Source organism: Palaemon carinicauda, chromosome 17 (genome assembly GCF_036898095.1).
Source record: "Palaemon carinicauda isolate YSFRI2023 chromosome 17, ASM3689809v2, whole genome shotgun sequence".
NCBI lineage: Eukaryota > Metazoa > Arthropoda > Malacostraca > Decapoda > Palaemonidae > Palaemon > Palaemon carinicauda.
In genome coordinates this window covers 106,824,019-106,843,726 of record NC_090741.1, presented here as the reverse complement: position 1 = coordinate 106,843,726, position 19,708 = coordinate 106,824,019, and the positions used below count along the sequence as shown (strand labels likewise).

At 46.0% G+C, this 19,708-nt stretch overlaps 1 protein-coding gene across 1 annotated transcript in view; it reads right to left on the bottom strand.

Moving 5' to 3' along the window:
- Nucleotides 1-19,708, bottom strand: part of HERC2 (E3 ubiquitin-protein ligase HERC2) — a 496,511-nt gene that overhangs the window by 43,937 nt on the left and 432,866 nt on the right. The gene's annotated exons all lie outside the window — the stretch shown is intronic.

Genomic DNA, 19,708 nt, shown 5'->3' with positions numbered 1-19,708 from the left:
AAGCTTCAAAATAAAAAAAAATTTAAAGCAATTTGTATTTTTCCTAACTATACAAACCCAAGTAGTTTAATAGTAGTACGACTTCAGCAAACCAGGAACGGCCATTAAAATTCAATAGCAGTTATAACTACCAGCAGGTGAAAGGGAAGCTCCACCCACCAGTCAATCAGAAAAACTAACACTTTTGACCTTTAGTCCTGGGACTTGCAGGGTGGTTGAGCTGGGAAGTGTAACTGAAAAGACTCAGGTTTATATAATAACTTAAAATACAAATTACTGTACTTATTTGTGAATTGTCCCTACAATAATACAAAACATTGTCCTTTAATATGAAATTCATCCTTAGGAGGAAGTGAATATGAATCAAATTACTAGCTGGTTCAACTACTCCAGGAATCTTCAGAGCACTGGATCCTTTACAGGTGCAAATGTGATGACTCCTGCTAACTTCCCAATGATCTGTGTACAGGGATATACGGGCATTAGGTTATGACCATACCAAGAATAAATGGTGCTCAGAGAACCTGTATACCTGTATCGAACACGTTGCCCCAATATATTTGTAGCTATTGTTAGAAATGGGTTTAAATACATTCTATACATCCTCACCCATTATCTGAGAGGAAGGAGGAGATACTTCATAACAGATCCTGTCTGTCAAAATAGGTTGCTTGGTTATGAAACTTGTCTGCATTCTCACATCCGGTCTGGTTCATAAACAACCCCATGAGAGCGGGGAAAAAGAATAAAAGGTCACCCATTTTACCTTCAATCTATGCTTATGTCAAAAATGCTATCTTAGACAGGGTGCATCTTGCCCAGTGAGAGTGCTGGGCTGTCTACATAACCTGTTGTGCAGCTACCAAAGGACTAATGGTAAAGGTACCTATGGAATTAATGGTATACTGTACACCTGCAGATAATGGGAGGTAAAGATTTTCTGGCGTTACCAGACTCCTGTTTTAATACCCGAACCACTGACAAGTTCTTCCTGAGGGCTAAGGAAGACCCGATGTCCATAACTTCATGAGCCCTTGCCCAATTAGAACCTCTAACACCCTTGCTGGTTGAGAGATAGGCACATCTTATGGTCTCACAAAGTTAGAAAGAAAAGAGTGTTCTTGGATGTCTTTTGCTTTATCTTGCTGGTGCTATAAAGTTTTTGAAACTCAGGTCTGAAGTGCCAATTCTTTTAAAGATGCACCAAGGACAGAGAAACCAATTATTCTGAGCCCCTCCGTACACCTTCTGAAAAGAGATGGAGAAGGACTCAAACCTGCTATCGTGAACAGATAGGTTTGGGTCTTGGTCACAAAATCAGGAACAAAGTAAAGGGGCTGTGGTGGCCTATTGGAAACAAAACATCCCTGCCTGGCATTCTGCTCGATAGGAGATCGAGTCTCACTCAAACTCAATAGTTTCTTGAGGTGTCTGCAACCTCACCACCTTTGTGAGCTAAGGATGGGGAGGGGGAATGAATGAATGATTTGAAGTTCTCTGGCATCCTGACATCAAAGGTCATTGACGCTGATGGGGGGGAGAGTCTATAGGTTTACCAGCTGAGTCATCAGTAGCCATTGCCTGGCCTCCCTGGTCATAGCTGATCATGTGGATATATGGTTAGTCTCTAGGGCATTATTACTAGCCATTGTCACTGTCCCTTGCCTCTGACATTCATGGGAGACTTTTAAAGGAGACATCATTTTATCGTTGAGAATGACTAGTGACATATGAGATGATACAAACATGCCAAGCTGATTGGTGTGCAAAGAAGGTCACAGCCTTCAAAATCGACAGAACCAAATTGCTGTACAGTGCTTTGCCAACATATCAGAATTTGACAAATCCTAATACTATCATGGCAAAGTAGGCAATTGCACCAGACCACTGAACGATTCAGAAAAAGCCACCTAGAGACTAGCCATGGCCGCAGACACAAAGGCTGAAAGGATTGTGCCTTCTACTCTGAGTTTCTCCACAGGCAGTCCCACCATCAAAGCAGAAACTGCTGGATCGATAGGAGCAGACGAGCTCCCACACTAAGGCGGGAGGCCGATCTTATTCAATTCACTACACCACATGGATTTATCAAGCACAAAGTTGTGAGACTTCACTTCATCTACGATCAAGCAAGCAGTTCTGACCATGGCAACACCAGTGTGGTCTTTTGATCCTTGAGGAGTGCCAAAGTGATGACAATGATCATATAGCCCAATGCCAAAGAACCCATGTTAGCCTCTCTAAGTTCATGCATTCACAAATGAGTGTAAGAACATCAACATCAACAACGTATCATGTACCTGAGGTGTTAAAAACCTGAAATTCCTTTTCTTTTACAGGAGACAATGTGGAAAATATTAAACGAATGAAGTCAATGAAAAATACAAATGAATTTTTTATTTTTTCATTACATGTGTGTTATCTGTTATATTTTTGGTCCTCCAACTTGTCTAACGATATTTCTTTTTGCAGCACAGCCTACTCCCTGTAGGGTTTGGAGAGGCAACTAGAATTGGAGTCAAGCCAGGGCACAAATGAAATAATACTGCATCATCCTGCACCTGTTTAGGCTGCTAGTCAGCCTGGTGAAGACTTAAAAGCAGGATTGCAATCAAGAGGGGCCTCAGAAGATTATTAGAATTGTTCTAGCCTCTTATCCATTTTCATGGGTGTAGAATAACCATGACATACTGTGTATTACTGAGGATTGAAAAAAAATTTTTTAGTCTTTCTGACCTATAGGAAAACTGTAAAGTCAGGTTCAATGTGCGAAGTAACAAGGAAGAATCTCATTATATGAGACTGTGTCATAGACATTAATAGTTCACAGGAGCTATTGAAATGGCATATCCGGTCATGGGCCCAGCAAGTGAATTCAGATGATAGGAGGAGAGTGACCGTGTTCGGGTTTAGTCTGAATTGTACCAGAATTATCAAAACCCCTTCCAAGAATGAGAGATTTAGGCACTATTGTGGTTGGTCAGAAAAGTTTCAATGACAACGGAACCTTATCACAGTGCAGATTTACAATTGGAGATTTTCTAGACATTGCTATTGTGGGCCCACAGAGACCTGCACAGCGTCGTGTGCGGTCATACTGTTCAAAGGCCAAGAATTTTCAAGTGACTTTGCAGCTTAGTGGTGGACTGGATATTGATAAGGACAGTGTTGCTTTAGGGAAAATTATTGCAGTACAGTATTTTCACAGTGTTATATTTTCATTTAGTTGTTGTTGTGAAGATAATTGGACCACCCAGGCAATACACACGGTTGTGTTTATCATGTACTAAAACATGTAGATGTGAGTAGTATTAATTGATTATTTGAATTGACAAAACAATGTTAATGTAATCCCAACAGTTTTTTCCTTTACAAATAAATATTTTTTGCTTGTTTTTATGAAGACAGCATTTCATTCCAGTTCCTTACACCACTGTTTTTTTCCTTAGTAGCAGTTTTTTTTTTTTTTTTTAAATATTTCTAATAAGTTATTTATCATAATTTTTTTCCCACACTGTGTCCTATTATCAGTACAAACAATTCGTCCCTTTCACCTAATGTTCTTATATTGTACTTCTATCCAGCTAGCCCAATGAAAGGGAAGTTAAGAAGGAAGTAAGATTCTAGCTGGGTCCCCTTACCCAGTATAAATCAAGGGGTGGTACCCAGTGCTCTGTTCTCTTGGCCTGTTATCTAGATTTTAGGGTATTCCACCGTTGTACTGTATATTTTTTTGTGTAGTGAACCTTGGGTTATGGTCGGCATTCGGACACTAGGCAGTTTGGGTGCTACCTCTGGCCACAGTCCGCAAACCACTACAACGAGGTCTCCACTATCACCTTGCATGACGGTTCTTTCCTCGAAAAGCAAGTATGATCTTGACAAGGGATGGGGAACCTGCAGCTTTAAGGCTGCATGCGGCCTTCTGGACCTTCAAGAGCAACCTTCTACGGCCTTTGATATATGTGTTCATTATATTTCTAATATGACATTGCATACACTGTGTTTTAAATTATTATATGTATGCACACAGTATATGTACACACAGAGACAAACAGAAAGTTTCTGTGTTCAGTGATATCCCTCCCAGAGAATGGAAGCCATATTTTTTTCGAATTAAGTTGATCTTGAATTATTACAACTAATAATTTTGACAAGGAAAAATTACTAGTACTGTAGCAATAACTGAGTAGGTGATTTCAAGGATGATAGATGAAGAGCTCCTGTTCTGCGCATCGCCTTACTGTGAATTGTGTCATTTTTGGATAAAGCAACATATTCCGGAAATTTGTCGTAAAAATGACAATTTGTCCTATATTGTATTTTTCCTAGCTATACAAACACGTAATCATTTAATATAGGAATTCGCTTCAGCTCAGCTGAAAACAGCTGAAGAGAAAGAAAAGCAGGCAGTTGTGCTGATTGGTTGGCTGGTGGTATGGGGTGGAGCTTAGCTCCGTAACCCCCCCCCCCCCCCACCGCCAGCCCGCTTTCCTCATTCAAACGCTTTAGGCTCAATGTGGAACATGAGAGGGGTGGTAGAGGAGGGCATTTATATTAAATGATTATGGGTTTGTATAGCTAGGAAAAATACAATGTAGGACAAATTGTCATTTGTTCCGACGCAATATACAAACCTTGTACTGTAATCATTTAATATAGGAAGACTCACTGGTTGGTGGGAGGTGTGCCTTTGCTGCTTGTGGACTGCTAACTGCAAGGATATAGACCTGGTCTCGAATGAGAGCAGAGGACTAAATCCACCCACCCCTGTCTCTTCACCCGACATGATGATGGTGGGGTCTAAGAGACTGGGAGCCACCGCGCAATGTGTAAGAGCATCGCACGACCAGAGAGCGTGAACGTAAGAGACACTCGACCCTAGGGTCACAGTGACTGGATGAAACTCCAAAACCAAAAGGCAAAGGGTTTATACATCCACCATCTTCCCTGCCTAGCAGAAGACGGGGGGAGAATACTTGTAAACAAAATCTAGCAATCTTACCTGGGAAGACTTGTGTTGATGTATGGAACTCCAAGGGAGGAGACAGAGAGAAAGGCAGATCCCCTGCAGACTGCTTTCACACTGCCAAACATACCATAACATCAAGACAAGAGACTTCCCTGTCCCAGACGAACTGGAAAGGTCAGACAATAGCTTGAGCTGCTACCACAGGGCCAAGAAAAAAGGTATCCAAGGACTTGTGCGTAAACTCCCTCAAGTAAAAGGCCATAAAGGTGGTCTGGCATTCCCAATGCCAGCCTTCAGCACTTGGCCCACTGCAAGATTTCTCTTGAAAGCAAGTGTGGAAGCAATGCCCCTGATCTCGTGAGCTTTAACCCTCGCTGGTGCTTGGACTCTTGAGGAAGTCTCAAACGCCTTGCGGATGGTCTCACGGATCCAGAAGGATATCGTGTTCCTCGACACCGCCCTATTGGTTCTGCCGGTACTAACGAAGTCGTCGACATTCAGGTCTGAGATGCCGAGTTCGCTTAAGATAGCGCCGGAGACACCTGACGGGACAGAGAAACCTCTCACCTGAACCGCCACATCCGGTAAGGAAGGAATAGTGAAGGCCTCGAACCTGGGATCGTGAATCGCTGGGTTCTGAGTCTTGGCCACAAACTCTAGCACAAAACTCAAGGAGATCTCCTTCCAACCCTCTGCGTGAGTGTCATTACAGGAGAGGCCGTGTAACTCCCCGACTTTCTTCGCCGATAATAAGGCTAGCATACAAAACAGTCTTAAAGGTCAAGTGCCTGTTTGAGGCACGGCTCAAAGGTTCATACGCAACACGAGTAAGAGACCCGAGATTTAAGGTGACATCGCACTGGGGAACTCTAAGTTCCCTCGGGGGACGCGACTGTTCGAAGCTCTTAATGAGCATAGAAATCCCCAGGGCGTTGGAGATATCTATGCCCTTCAGACGGAACACCATTGCAAGGGCAGACCTGTACCCTTTAATGGCAGAAATCGAAAGGAGCTTATCTCTGCGAAAAAAGACTAGGAAGTCTGCGATCTGAGTCAGAAAGGCTCCGACTATAGAGATACCCCTTCCACTACACCAATCACAGAAGACCGACCACTTCCTTTGGTAGATGGAGGAGGAGGATCTTATAAGGTACCCTGACATGTTTCTCGCAGTGAGTCGCGAAAAGCCTCGCGTTCTGAGGAGATGCTGGATAGTCTCCACGCGTGAAGTCTGAGCGACTGCACTGCCTGGTGGTACCTGTTCGACAAGGGTTACCAAAGGAGATTGGGCCAGTGTGATAGCTCTTGCGGTGCCTCGACCAGGAGCAACAACAGATCGGGAAACCACTCCATGTGTGGCCATAGTGGAGCAATGAGAGTCATCCTGAGTCCTGGAGCTACTAGGACCTGGTACAGGACTGCGCGAAGCAAGCAAAAAGGGGGGGGGGAATGTGTAGCAATCCAGTAGATCCCAAGGATGTTGCAGTGCGTCCTCAGACGCAGCCGCGGGATCTGGTACTGGAGAGTAAAACACAGCAAGCTTGGCGTTGTGCCGTGTTGCGAAAGGTCGATGCACGGTTCTCCCCAGAGGTCGAGTACTCTACTAGCGACCCAAGGGTGAAGAGACCATTCTGCCCCTATTACCTGGTTTCTGCAACTTAGGGCATCTGCCCGAACACTTCTCTTGCCTGGAATATACCTAGCTGACAAGGTTACGAGTTGACTCTGCCCACAGAAACACCTGCCTCGTTAACTGCTGCAAGGGACGTGAGAGCGTGCCCCCTTGCTTGTTGACGTGCGCGACCACGGAAGTGTTGTCGCTAATCAGCACTACCGAGTGCTTTCTCCAACGGGCCTGGAAATGAAAGAGTGCTCTCGAGACTGCCATCATTTCCAGCACGTTGACGTGCAGGTGTTTCTTCTCTTCCGACCACACACCTGACACGACCAAGTGGTCCAGGTGTGCACCCCAACCTTCCGTGGACGCATCTGTGAAGAGACGGAACTGAGGTGGAGGAGGGTTTATGAGAAAACCCTGTCATGAGGTTCTCCTTGTTTAGCCACCAAAGGAGATCCTTCCTCACCTCTCGTTCCATGAGGACCGGACGAGAGGGAGGATCGGTGGCTGCCGATCACTGCTCCTTCAGACACCACTGAAGGGAGTGGAGATGGATCCACCCGAAAGGAACGAGCTTCTCCAGTGAGGAGAGGTGACCTAGAAGAGCTTGCCACTGGAGGGCTGGAATGCCGAGTCAATCAGCATTCCCAGATACTTCACCTTTTGCTTGGGAATGAGGTTCGACTTCTCGCAGTTCACCACGATCCCCAGATTGCGACAGACTGCCAGAAGCGAGTCTCGATCCTGACTCAACTGCTCCTGCGAGGGAGCGAGAATCAGCCAGTCATCGAGGTACATCAGTATGCGGATGCCCCTCGAGTGGGCCCAAGCTGCTACCGTCGTGAATAATCCCGTGAACACTTGGGGAGCTGTGCACAGTCCGAAGCACAGTACTGTACTTTGAACTGGTACACCGTGCCCTGGAAGGCGAATCGGAGGTACTTTCTAGACGATCGATGAACTGGTACTTGAAAGCACGCGTCCTTCAAGTCTATTGAAAGCATAAAGTCGTACTGCCTGATGGCTAACAGCACAATGCGAACTGTCAGCATCTTGAACACAGTTTGCTGAACAAACTTGTTCAATGGCGAAAGGTTGATGATCGGTCTCCAACCTCCTGGTGACTGATTGTGTACGACTACTAGCGCATCCTTCTCCAACATTTCCTGGACCTCCGCCTCCAAGGCCAGAGCCTTCAGGGATGTTGGAGCGTATGTGTGGAACGCTATTGGAGTGGAGGATGGGGGGGCCGATGAAGCACGAATGGGAGCTTATACCCTCCGCGAAGGGTCAACACTACCCATTCCTCGGCCCTGAGTTGCTGCCACATTGCCCAATGGCGCAATAGGCATCCCCCTACCCTCCGCAGCATGGGAAGTGGAGAGCCAATCTCAAGTGTTTCCCTTTCCCTTGCTTGCCCCTGTTCTTTCCTCGACGTGGCAGAGCTCCCGAGGGAGACTGAAAGGTCTGTTTGGGGGCAGAACCCTTCTGAAAAGGAGTAGGTGTCGGCTGCACAGGAGCAGCAGGAGCACGACCATTGGTACTCTTGCCACTTTCTGTGGGGTTGGCCTGACTCGGCCTGGTTGCGGATGGTTTTGCGGGACCAGGTCCCTTGAAACTCTCAGCTTGCGCCTGATGGGTAACGGAGTCCTTCGAGTCGAGGCGCCATTTATCCCACTCGGCCCAAACTTCTTCTGGTGGAAAGAGAGAAGTTGCAGCTTTAATAGGAAAGTTCCTGAGTGCCAGGCCTCTCCTGAACCAATCTATTTCGCCAAACGAGTGGCTACTGCCTCGCGTTTTTTGAGGATCAGATTGGCATACTGGGTAGCAAGCTGGTCCACGAAAAAAGCAACAGCTTTCCCACCAGACAAAGCCAGGTTCCTGTACTGCTCCATGTGTTCGGGGTTAGCGAGCTTGGTGTCCCGCGCGAACACTGTGGCCGTACCACACCAGTGGTCGTGCCACAAAGCAGCCTTGAGAGCAGCTACAGAGATGGACTCCATAGTTGAAATCTCAGAGGCCGAGAAGGCCACTCTCTGGGATTTCAAGCTCTCGACCGAGGAACTCCCAGCAAGCGCTCCGACCACAAGGTCGAGAGAGAGAGGACAAGACAGAAGACTCTGTGACAAAGTACCTCTTCTGTCGCTGGAGTGGTTGATGGCGAAGCTTGTTCGAACCTTGGCCTAGGCGAGTCACCAGGTCCTGTGATCTGGTCACTCACTCGGTCCAATGCTCGAGCAACCTGTCTCAACCAAGGTAGTGTGAGGGGCCGTGAACTGCCTTCGGGAGCTCCCCATAGGATCTCCAAGGCTGCACACTTATCTCAGACACTACCGCAGGAGGAGCCCTGAGGCCATTAATCTCACGCATGGGGTTAAGGACCTCTAGGACCTGCGACTCCACCTCGGGATCTTCCGTTACCACAGCCGGTGAAGGTCGTGGAAGTGGCTGATCCCTCGTCCCGCTACATCTGTAGGTGTGGGGGAAGCGACATGCTGCACGGGTTATGACATCCCCCACGAATACCCTTGCTCTGGTCCTAGGACCGAACCAGCCGTGTATTCAGGAGTCAAGGAAGGACCCTGGCAGGGTTCATCCCCGACGGAATGCATCGAGGTTCCCACTGCGACCGAGTGCGTGACTGGTCACTGCGAGCCCCTCGATGCTCCCGAAGGAGCTTGAGCGCGAGCGGGGTCGCTGGGAACTGCAGCGCCCGCACCAGGAGGTGTAGACAGTTTAGTCGCGCAAGTGGTGCGCGCAGCCTCACCTGCTGCATGGCCAGAAAACATGGGGGTTGGCTGCATATCTCGCAGCTGATAAGTGCGAGAGCTAGCCTGATCATGCACGACCGGCCCCCATACCGCGGGCTGAGCCGCAAGGTGGCTCCATGCCAGGCACGAGTCGCGCGGGTAGAGTGCGCGACTGTCTGGGCCTGCTCACACGTTACACGAGTCGCTGAGTTGGTCTGCGTGGCTACCCCCGTGGAGGTAGTCATGCGAACCGCGGATTCTTCACGAGAGACCACAGCTGAGATATCATGCTGAAGCCAGGACTCTCCTTTCCCCGCTCAAGAGCGATTCAATTTGAGTCTGAGCAGTAGATCGAGGGCCCGAGGACCCCATCACCATGCTCTGGGAGACGATACCTACGCCCTCGAGCGCATGGAGGCCTTGCGCGAGATTCGCCGTGAACAATCCCACTAGTGCAGGGAACACGGGAATCTCGTACATCGCCCTCATTTTCCGGAGGAGAAGAGGTGTCTCGGGGCGCCATGTCCCTTCGACTGCGACTGGCCTTCCTGGCCCTCTTCACTTTCTCTTCTTGTCTTTCCTCTTTCCCCTGGGGGAGAAGAGTCAGAGTCAGAAGATGAAGACGAAGAGGAGGAGGAACTAGAAGAGGAATACCGCCCAGGCTTCCTCTTCTTGTGCCACCTGCGAGGTGCTGGAACGTTGGTCGAGGCAAGAGCAGACGACACTGGACGAGGATGAACAACCCGAGCTATGTCTATAGAAAGAGCCGTGGTCGGTGAACATGGTGAACCTGAAAAACATATTGTATCAGCAGGAGATTTGGCAGATTTTAATTTTAACTGCTTATCAGCAGAAGATTTGGCAGATTTTAATTTTAACTGACTTGCGGGTGAAGCTGTAAAGGATTTGCCATCAGTTGTTAATGAAATCTCAGTGATTAAAACTTTACTCTCCCTTGTTTTAACAGAGAGTCCTGCAATTATTTTACCCTTAGAAAAAGTTTGCATTTTGCCAGGAACAAATGCCTTATCAGGTACATAGTCAACAACCACAGAGGCATTAGTGAACATGGGAGTCGATAAAGTTACAACCCAGGGTTGCCAGGTTTCCTAAGTGAAAAAAGGCCAACTTTGATCAACTGCAGCTTTAAGAAGTTAAAAAAGGCCAAAGGTATAGCCTTTAAGGCCAACCTTTTATGATATTGCTTAAGGCTAACCAATTTCAAATAAAAAAAAGGCCAAATTTTATGTCTTTAGTTGAAAAATGCCAAATTTGATGTCTTTAGCTGAAAAAGGCCAACCTGGCAACCCTGTTACAAACTCAATTACATTCAAGTGTTCATCAACAATCGTATCATTCAAATGACGTTTTTGAAGCTCGTCCGCCATATTTAAACGGCGTCTTAACAAATTTAAGTTAAGCTTACCTGATAATCCGAGAGACGCCCAAATTCCCCCTTCTCACCGGGCAACGTGTCGTCATCGGTAACACCAACCTGTCAGGTGTCTCTCAGGATCGCCGAAATAGCGGGAGCGCTAAGGTCAACCGCTCCCCTGGTGAAACCCGAGACAATCCCAACAGGCTGTGAATCCGGGCTTCCCAAAATAGCGGCCAGGATTCACACTATGGCAAGGAGAACCTTGAGAGCAAGGTTTTCCCCTGCATGTCGAGCAGAGCGTGTGCGGGTCTACAGAAGATGACGAACGCCACCCAAAGCAACGCCCGCCACGGCCTACACAACATCGCATTTTAAAGAGTAACTTTCTCCTTCATAACAAAGACCAATCACTAGTACACAGGCACAAGATAAGGCAAAAGGCTGTAGCGTAGAGAGCGGAGAGTAGGCAACAATCCACATTGAGCCGAAGCGAGTAAATGGGGAAAGCGGGCTGGCTGGGGGGGGGGGGGGGGGGGGGGAGAGCTAAGCTCCGCCCTATACCGCCAGCCAACCAATCAGCACAACTGCCTGCTTTTCTTTCTCTTCGGCTTTTTTCAGCTGAGCTGAAGCGAATTCCTATATTAAATGATTACGAGGTTCGTATATCGCGTCGGAACAAATATTATTTTATTCGTGCTTTAACTGATAATCTTTTATAGTATGAAGAATAGCTTGCCTAAGGCAACATTAATGGAAGGATATGGGGAACAGACATTTTAACTACTTCAGACAACAATGTCCCAAAGAACTAAATTTTACTTCTTTATATGATGGTGCTCCAGCTATGAGGGCTAAAATCTAGGGATTTACTGAACATCTTCAGAAATGCAAATAATTGACTTTTTCAATAAAAATAACTAGCGTGTTTTGGTGTTGCATTTTTCTGAGATGTGATTGTATAAAAATAACCTGCTTGCTTATATCAAATATGTGAAAATGTTATGTTCTTGATGTTTATAAGCTATCTTTTCTATAAGATTCATATTACTTTACTTATCTCTTGAATACAAAGAACCTACAAACTTAAAAAAAGTAATTTGAAAATTGTATGCTTTCGGTATTCATTTACTTATTAGTTTGAAAATTACTTGCAAACTTGAATGAAATAATTGAAAATTTGGTTTAACCAATTTACTGATTATTTGTATAAAACATACTTACTTAATTAGAATATTTGAAAATGTAATGCTTTCAATTTTTATAAATCTGTCACTCTTTCATTAGATTATTAATAAACTACTTGGAGGATAAAATAACCAAAAAAAGTTCTAGGCAGCCTTTATGAGCAAATGAGGAATTGTAAGATCGCCTTCATCCATAAAAAAATTCCCGATGACTGAATTGAATGGAACTTGGAGTGTACTTTGAAGATTTTTATTTTACTTAGCCTGGCTCTTCTGGCCAGAAACAGGCTCTTGCATAAAAAGCACTGGAGAGATTGAAGCAGGACCAGACTAACAATCTACTTCCCCTTTGGAAACGAAAATGTCTTTAGCACTTGCATCTGCAGAGATTGACAAAGTAGTGTACTTTAGCCTTTATGGTGCTGTTGGCGAGCGAGTTGTTGGTTGGCAAGCAGGCGCGTGGCATATATATCAGTCACTAAAAGAATTTGTCACTGCTCACACGTACATGATGAAATATCCCTCCTCTTTCTCTCTCTCTCTCTACAATGGAACATACACATGTGGGCGGAGCCCTTCATCTTAACCAAACATGCGCATTCTTGGTCCAATAAAAGACAAAGCACACCTTCCCTGTTGGGTTTAGTAAGCAGGGAGAGATCAGTTGGAATCTCACAAAAATTTTGTCGATCAGTCTTCTTGGATTCTTCAGTGACTTTTCCTTCTACATGGTCGCAGTGTCTGAAGAACCTGATGAAGACGAGGTAGAGGAGGAGCAAAGAGAGCTACAAGAGGAGCTTCTTGCCAGTTTTCTTCAGGGTTGAGGTTATGGAAACCAACGACACCACTTCCAAGGAAGATGGGGTCACAGGGGCCTCTTTGAAAGCAGCATGAACCACATTAGCAGGTGCCACACTCTTCAGTGCCTCTACAGAGGTAGCAGGAATTGGGAAGACACCTTCTCCCACCGACAGAGCATCAGCGATGCCCATAGAAGGACAACTTACTTAGGTTCAGGTTCTCGTCATCAAGCAGGCACACGTACCAAGGGAATAACTACGAACATTCATGCAAAAGGAACAAGGATGATAGGATTAATGGCAGGTTTGCACATGAACCTTCCATAATTCTTGCAGTTTTACCTAAAAACAACTGCATATCCATTCATCATTATTATTATTACCACTAGCTGAGCTACTACCATAGTTGGAAAAGCAAGATGCTATATGCCCAAGGACTCAAAGAGGAAAAAATAGCTCAGTGAGGAAAGGAAACCAGGAAATAAATAACCTACAAGAGAAGTAACGAACAATTTAAATAAAATATTTTAAGAACAGTAACATTAAAATGATATTTTGATTATAAAATAAATTTTTGAATATACTTACCCGGTGAATATATAATAGCTGACGTCTCGGACGGCTCGACAGAAACACAAAAACTCGCGAGCGATCGCCATGAAGGTTGCGGGTGTGCCCACCAGCGCCGACTATCGGCCAGATACCGCATATACATGTAAACAGCCTCAGTTCTTCTCATTCCGCTGGGTCTCTATCGGGGAGGAAGGGAGGGCCTATAATTTATATATTCACCGGGTAAGTATATTCAAAAATTTATTTTATAATCAAAATATCATTTTTAAATATTTAACTTAGCCGGTGAATATATAATAGCTGATTCACACCCATGGTGGTGGGTAGAGACCAGTATTAATACAATATAGGCGTATATGCTTAGAGTTTTTGACAGTTATATCATAACAAAACCCAAATAAATATAGGTACCTGGTAAGGAAGCTGACTCTGACGATTACTCTGCCTTGTTAGTCCGCTTTCCTCACGAAGCCCAGCCATCCTCTCAGGATGCTGAAAGACTCCCAGGAGCTGTAGTATCCAGGGCGACAACCCATACAACAGGACCTCATCAAAACCCTTAATCTGGGCGCTCTCAAGAAATGACATTTGACCACCCGCCAAATCAAAAAGGATGCGAAAGGCTTCTTAGCCTTCCGTACAACCCAAAACAAGATTAAAAACATTTCAAGAGAAGATTAAAAGGATATTGGAATTAAGGGAATGTAGTGGTAGAACCCTCACCCACTACTGCACTCGCTGCAACGAATGGACCCAGTGTGTAGCAGTCCTCATAAAGAGTCTGGACGTCTTTTAAGTAAAATGAAGCAAACACCGACTTGCTCCTCCAAAAGGTCGCGTCCATAATACTTCGTAGAGATCTGTTTTGCTTAAAGACCACGGAAGTTGCTATAGCTCTTACTTCGTGCGTCTTGACCTTAAGCAAGCAACGATCTTTTTCACTCAAATGAAAATGAGCCTCTCGGATTAAAAATCTAATAAAATACGATAAAGCATTTTTAGACATAGGCAATGATGGCTTCTTAACTGAGCACCACAAGGCCTCAGATCCACCTCGTAAGGATTTTGTACGAGCTAAATAAAACTTAAGAGCTCTGACTGGACACAGTACTCTTTCAAGCTCGTTGCCTACGATCTCTGACAGGCAAGGTATATCAAACGACTTAGGCCAAGGACGAGAAGGCAGTTCATTTTTGGCCAAGAAACCAAGCTGAAGTGAACATGTGGCTTTATCTGTAGAAAAGCCGATGTTCCTACTGAAGGCATGGATCTCACTGACCCTTTTAGCCGAAGCCAAGCACACTAAGAAAAGCGTCTTGAGGGTGAGATCCTTCAGGGAGGCTGAATGTAATGGCTCAAACCTGTCGGACATTAGGAACCTTAGGACCACGTCTAAGTTCCAGTGTGAGTCTAGATGGAACTGGAGAGGGCGAAGGTGAAGTCTCCCTAATGAGACAAATTGCTCCAGGGATGACAGAGTCCCTAAGAGGCTCATCCAACTTCTTACTGAGCAACGGTCTTTTTTCAGCATGAGGCGGACTTTGAGCAGGGCTTGCTCTATCCGGGTGGCAGACGGAAAAGCCCGAAAAACTAGACTGCGAATCTCCATCCCCAAATAGAGAATAGTCTGGGATGGATTCAGTTGAGACTTTTCTAAGTTCACCAACAGTCCCAACTCCTTTGCCAGACCCAACGTCCAGTTAAGGTCCTGCAGACAGCGATGACGGGACGATGCTCTGAGAAGCCAGTCGTCCAAGTACAGGGAGGCTCGGATTCCCGATAAATGAAGGAATTTTGCCACATTCATCATGAGCCTCGTAAACACGAGAGTAGCAGGGCTGAGGCCGAAGCACAGTGCTCGAAACTGGTACACCACATTCCTGTAAACAAACCTCAGATACGGTTTAGAATCTGGGTGAATAGGAATGTGGAAGTACGCATCCTGCAGGTCGAGAGAGACCATCCAGTATCCCTCTCTGACCGCTGCTAGGACAGACTTCGTGGTCTCCATCGTAAATTTTGCTATTATAAAAAAAACGTTGAGCGCACTGACGTCCAGCACTGGCCTCCAACCTCCCGTATGTTTTGGGACTAGGAAGAGACGGTTGTAAAATCCCGGTGATTGAAGGTCCGAGACTTTCACCACCGCTCCCTTCTCTAGTAACAGAGACACCTGCTGATGTAGAGCTTGTCTTCTTGACTCCTCTCGATACCTGGGAGAGAGGTCTAGAGGAACTGTTACTAGAGGAGGTCTGCGTACAAAAGGTATTTTGTACCCCTCCTTGAGCAACAACACAGACTCTTGGTCTGCACCCCTCTTCTCCCAGGCCTGCCAGAAGCTGTTCAGTCTGGCCCCTACCGCTGTCTGAGGACGTGGGCAGTCAGACTCTGCCACGGGAGGACTTGGATCCTCTCCTCTTGCCTCTCTTTCCGTCGGCACGAGCGCCTCCCCTGCTGGGGGCTCTGCCACGAAAGGGCGGGATAAATCTAGTCGCTGGGGTATCGACCTTGGGCCTCACGACATAAGACGACGAAGGAGCTCCCTTGCGAGCAGAAGTAGCCATCAGGTCGTGTGTATCCTTCTGCACAAGCGAAGCCGCAATGTCCTTGATCAGCTGTTGAGGAAACAAGGCAGCTGATAAGGGGGCAAAGAGAAGCTCCGACCTTTGACAGGGAGTAACTCCTGCTGAAAGGAATGAGCAAAGAGTTTCCCTCTTCTTCAGGACTCCAGACGTAAAGGTGGCGGCGAGCTCATTGGAGCCATCGCGGATGGCTTTGTCCATACAAGACATAATAAGTACGGAAACATCCTGGTGGGTAGACGAGATCTTCCTGCTTAATGCTCCTAGAGACCAATCTAAAAAGTTAAAAACTTCGAAGGCCCTGAAAACCCCTTTAAGGAGATGGTCAAGGTCCGAGGAGGACCAACAAACTTTAGAGCGTCTCATGGCCAGGCGACGGGGAGAGTCTACGAGGCTTGAGAAGTCACCATGGGCAGAGGCAGGGACTCCCAAGCCGAGAACTTCTCCCGTGTCATACCAGACGCTCGCTCTAGAAGCTAGTTTAAAAGGAGGGAAGGCAAAGGCCGTCTTCCCCAAACTCCTCCTGGTAACCAACCAGTCGCCCAGCAAGCGTAAAGCCCTCTTAGAAGAGCGCGAGAGCACTAGCTTAGTAAAAGAAGGCTTCGCAGCAGCTAAGCCTAGCGCAAACTCTGACGGAGGTGAACGAGGAGCGGAAGTAACAAAATGGTCTGGGAAAAGATCCTTAAAAATCATCACGATTTTCTTAAAGTCCATCGAAGGTTGAGCAGCCTTAGGCTCTTCTACGTCTGATAAAGCATCCAAAGGAATATCAGTAGGCGGAGGATCAGCAACATCCTCATCTGAAGGAACCTCGTCCGACAATTGATGAGTCTCAAGAAAGGGAGAGACCTGCCGCGGTGGCAATGCTTGACAAGCAAAGTCCACACGCAAAGGAGCAGCAGTAGTAGTCAAGGAGGCTACGTCATGTCGCTGCTGAAAGGACTGACCAGCAACAACAACAGGAGCTGAAGGACGCTCGACGTCAAGTCGAGACTGCCTTGACTGCCTAGACTGAGCAGTCAAAACAACCCTTGACTGCGGTGCTTGACGCTCAACGTCAAAACAAGGCAACTGAGCTGGTTGGCGAACGTCCTGAACGTCAACACGAGACTGCGGCAGCGGCTGAACGTCAACACGAGACTGCGGCAGCGGCTGAAAGTCAACACGGGACTGCATCGAGTGAGGCTCCAAGTCACGTGACTGACGTGACAAATTACTGATATCACGCTTTGTAATGTCAAAAGGACGAGTAAAGGGTCGTTTGGGCGGCTGACGGCCAGAGTCTCGATCAGCGTAACGGCGAGGATCATCGTGAACCTGCTCAACGGTATACTCCTCCATAAGGGAGGCAAGCTTATTCTGCATATCCTGCAGGACAACCCATTTAGGATCAACGGGAGTCGGTACGGGCCGAGACGATGGTAACGTCTGTGACGGCAAAACATTGCTCTTACTGAGACTCTCGGAGCCCGTGTTACGCTTACGTTTAATCGGAGAACAGTCTTCCGACGACTGCAAAGGGTCAGAGCTGTCCCAATGGCTACAGCCAGGATGCTGGACCTGTCCTGAAGGGACTGACTTCCGCTTTAAGGGTCTAGAAACTTTGCTCCAAGGTTTCTTTTGCGAGAAGCCTTCGGATGACGAGGAGAAAACAGCCTCGCTCGTCTTATGGTAGGGGCGATCTTGACAAGACACGCCCGATACCACAGAGGGAACGTCTGTTCGTTGGTTAAAGCCTCTCGTCCCCTTAAGTCCTACGACATTACTTCTCCCTGGTGCAGGGGAGCCTGAAAGAGGTCTCGGACTAGGTGAACGACAAGCACGAACAGACGAACCCTCGGTCGCAACACTAAAAACACTTTGCGCACTAATCACTTTAGCCCCACGATTTTCTAATGTGGCACTCTGACACTTTAACACATTCACATCCGCCATGAGTTGATTACGGTCCGATGCTAAAGACTCAACTCTCTCGCCCAAAGCTTGAATGGCAAGCAACATATCCCGCATGGATGGTTCATGAGTGCTAGTAGAGGGTTCAGGAACAACTACTACAGGGGAAGGATTAGGTTCAGGGGCATGGGAGGAGGAAAAATACAACGACCTAGAGGAGCTTCTCCTCACCCTATCTCTCTCAAGCTTACGAGAATATTTATCAAACTCTAGCCAGTCGAATTCCGAAAGTACCACGCACTCATCACACCGATCTCCTAATTGGCAGGTTTTACCCCGGCAATTAGAACACACGGTATGTGGGTCGAGAGAGGCCTTGGGAAGACGTTTGTTACAATCCCTAGCATTACATTTACGAAATTTAGGTCCAGGGATAGGAGAAGGGTCAGCCATTTTGAAAAGTCAAAGAAAATCCAAAAACAATCCAAAGTCATCAACAATAAACGCTATCCAAAAAAGGGTTCAAGAGTTTTAATTGAAGAGAAAAACACCTGTCACTGCGAAAGCTCAAAACCAAAAAGAAGTACTTCACCAAGAATGACGAAAAACTCCAGGTCAACAGCGAGCGGAATCAACTTGTCGACAAGACCGACAGAGAAGAACTGAGGCTGTTTACATGTATATGCGGTATCTGGCCGATAGTCGGCGCTGGTGGGCACACCCGCAACCTTCATGGCGATCGCTCGCGAGTTTTTGTGTTTCTGTCGAGCCGTCCGAGACGTCAGCTATTATATATTCACCAGCTAAGTTTAATATTTAAAAATAATCTTTAATATATAAACTAAAAAAACTTCAAATGAACATGGGGAGGATAAGGTGTAATAGTGTGCATGAGTGTACCCTCAAGCAAGAGAACTCTACCCCCAAGACATCGAAAGACCATGGTACAGAGGTTATGGTACCACCCAGAACTAGAGAACAATTGTTTGATTTTGGAGTGTCCTCCTAGAAATACTGCTTACCATAGCTTGAGTTTATTCTACCCTTACCAAGAGGAAAGTAGCCACTGAATAATTAAAGTGCAGTAGTTAACTCATTGAGTGAAGAAGAATTGTTCGGTAATCTCAATGTTGTCAAGTGTATGAGGACAGACGAGAATGTGGAAAGAATAGGCCAGACTATTTGGTGTAAGTGTAGGCAAAGAAAAATGAGCTGTGTACTTTAAGCCAAAGTCACAAGAGCTAGTCTTGCTAACTGACATGTGGGTTAGGCTTCCCACTGCTCTTCAGTAGTTTTAACTGTCTTGTTAAGTATTGATGGTAGTTGCAGCTTTGCTGAAGTATCATCCTCATAAAGGACAATGGTTTGTATTCATGTTGGAACAAATGTAAAAGGAAGGAAGAAATACAATGCAACATGCACAACAATACAAAAGTTACCCCACTAACAGAGAGAAAATATTATAAAAACTCTCAAATCATTTCAATAAAGTATGGCGCAAATGATATCTGCAGAAAAGACCTCTAAGAGAAAGAAGATTTTTAACATTAAAGTAGTGGTCATTGATTAAATGAAGAATAACTGCAAAATCAAGGTTAAGTACAAAGTAACACACAAAGTTGATTAACTGACAATGAACACATCCACAAACCTAATACACAATGAAAAATAATGGCAGACATATATTAGACAGCAAAGGTGCAACTGCAAATAGAGCAGCAACAGTTATACCAAACAAATAATGAAAAAGAAAATGGCCCCTAGATAATCAGTGATCTATCAATCATCCCAAGCATAAAAATGAACTCTGGTTGCTGTACAATCATACTACTAATAGTTTCAATTCTACATCAGCATAAGTAAATTAAACTTGCAATTTTCTCACGTGTAAAATGTAAAAATAAATATCAAGCAATATAGTTTATTCATACAAGGAAAGTAACACCTACACATGACAG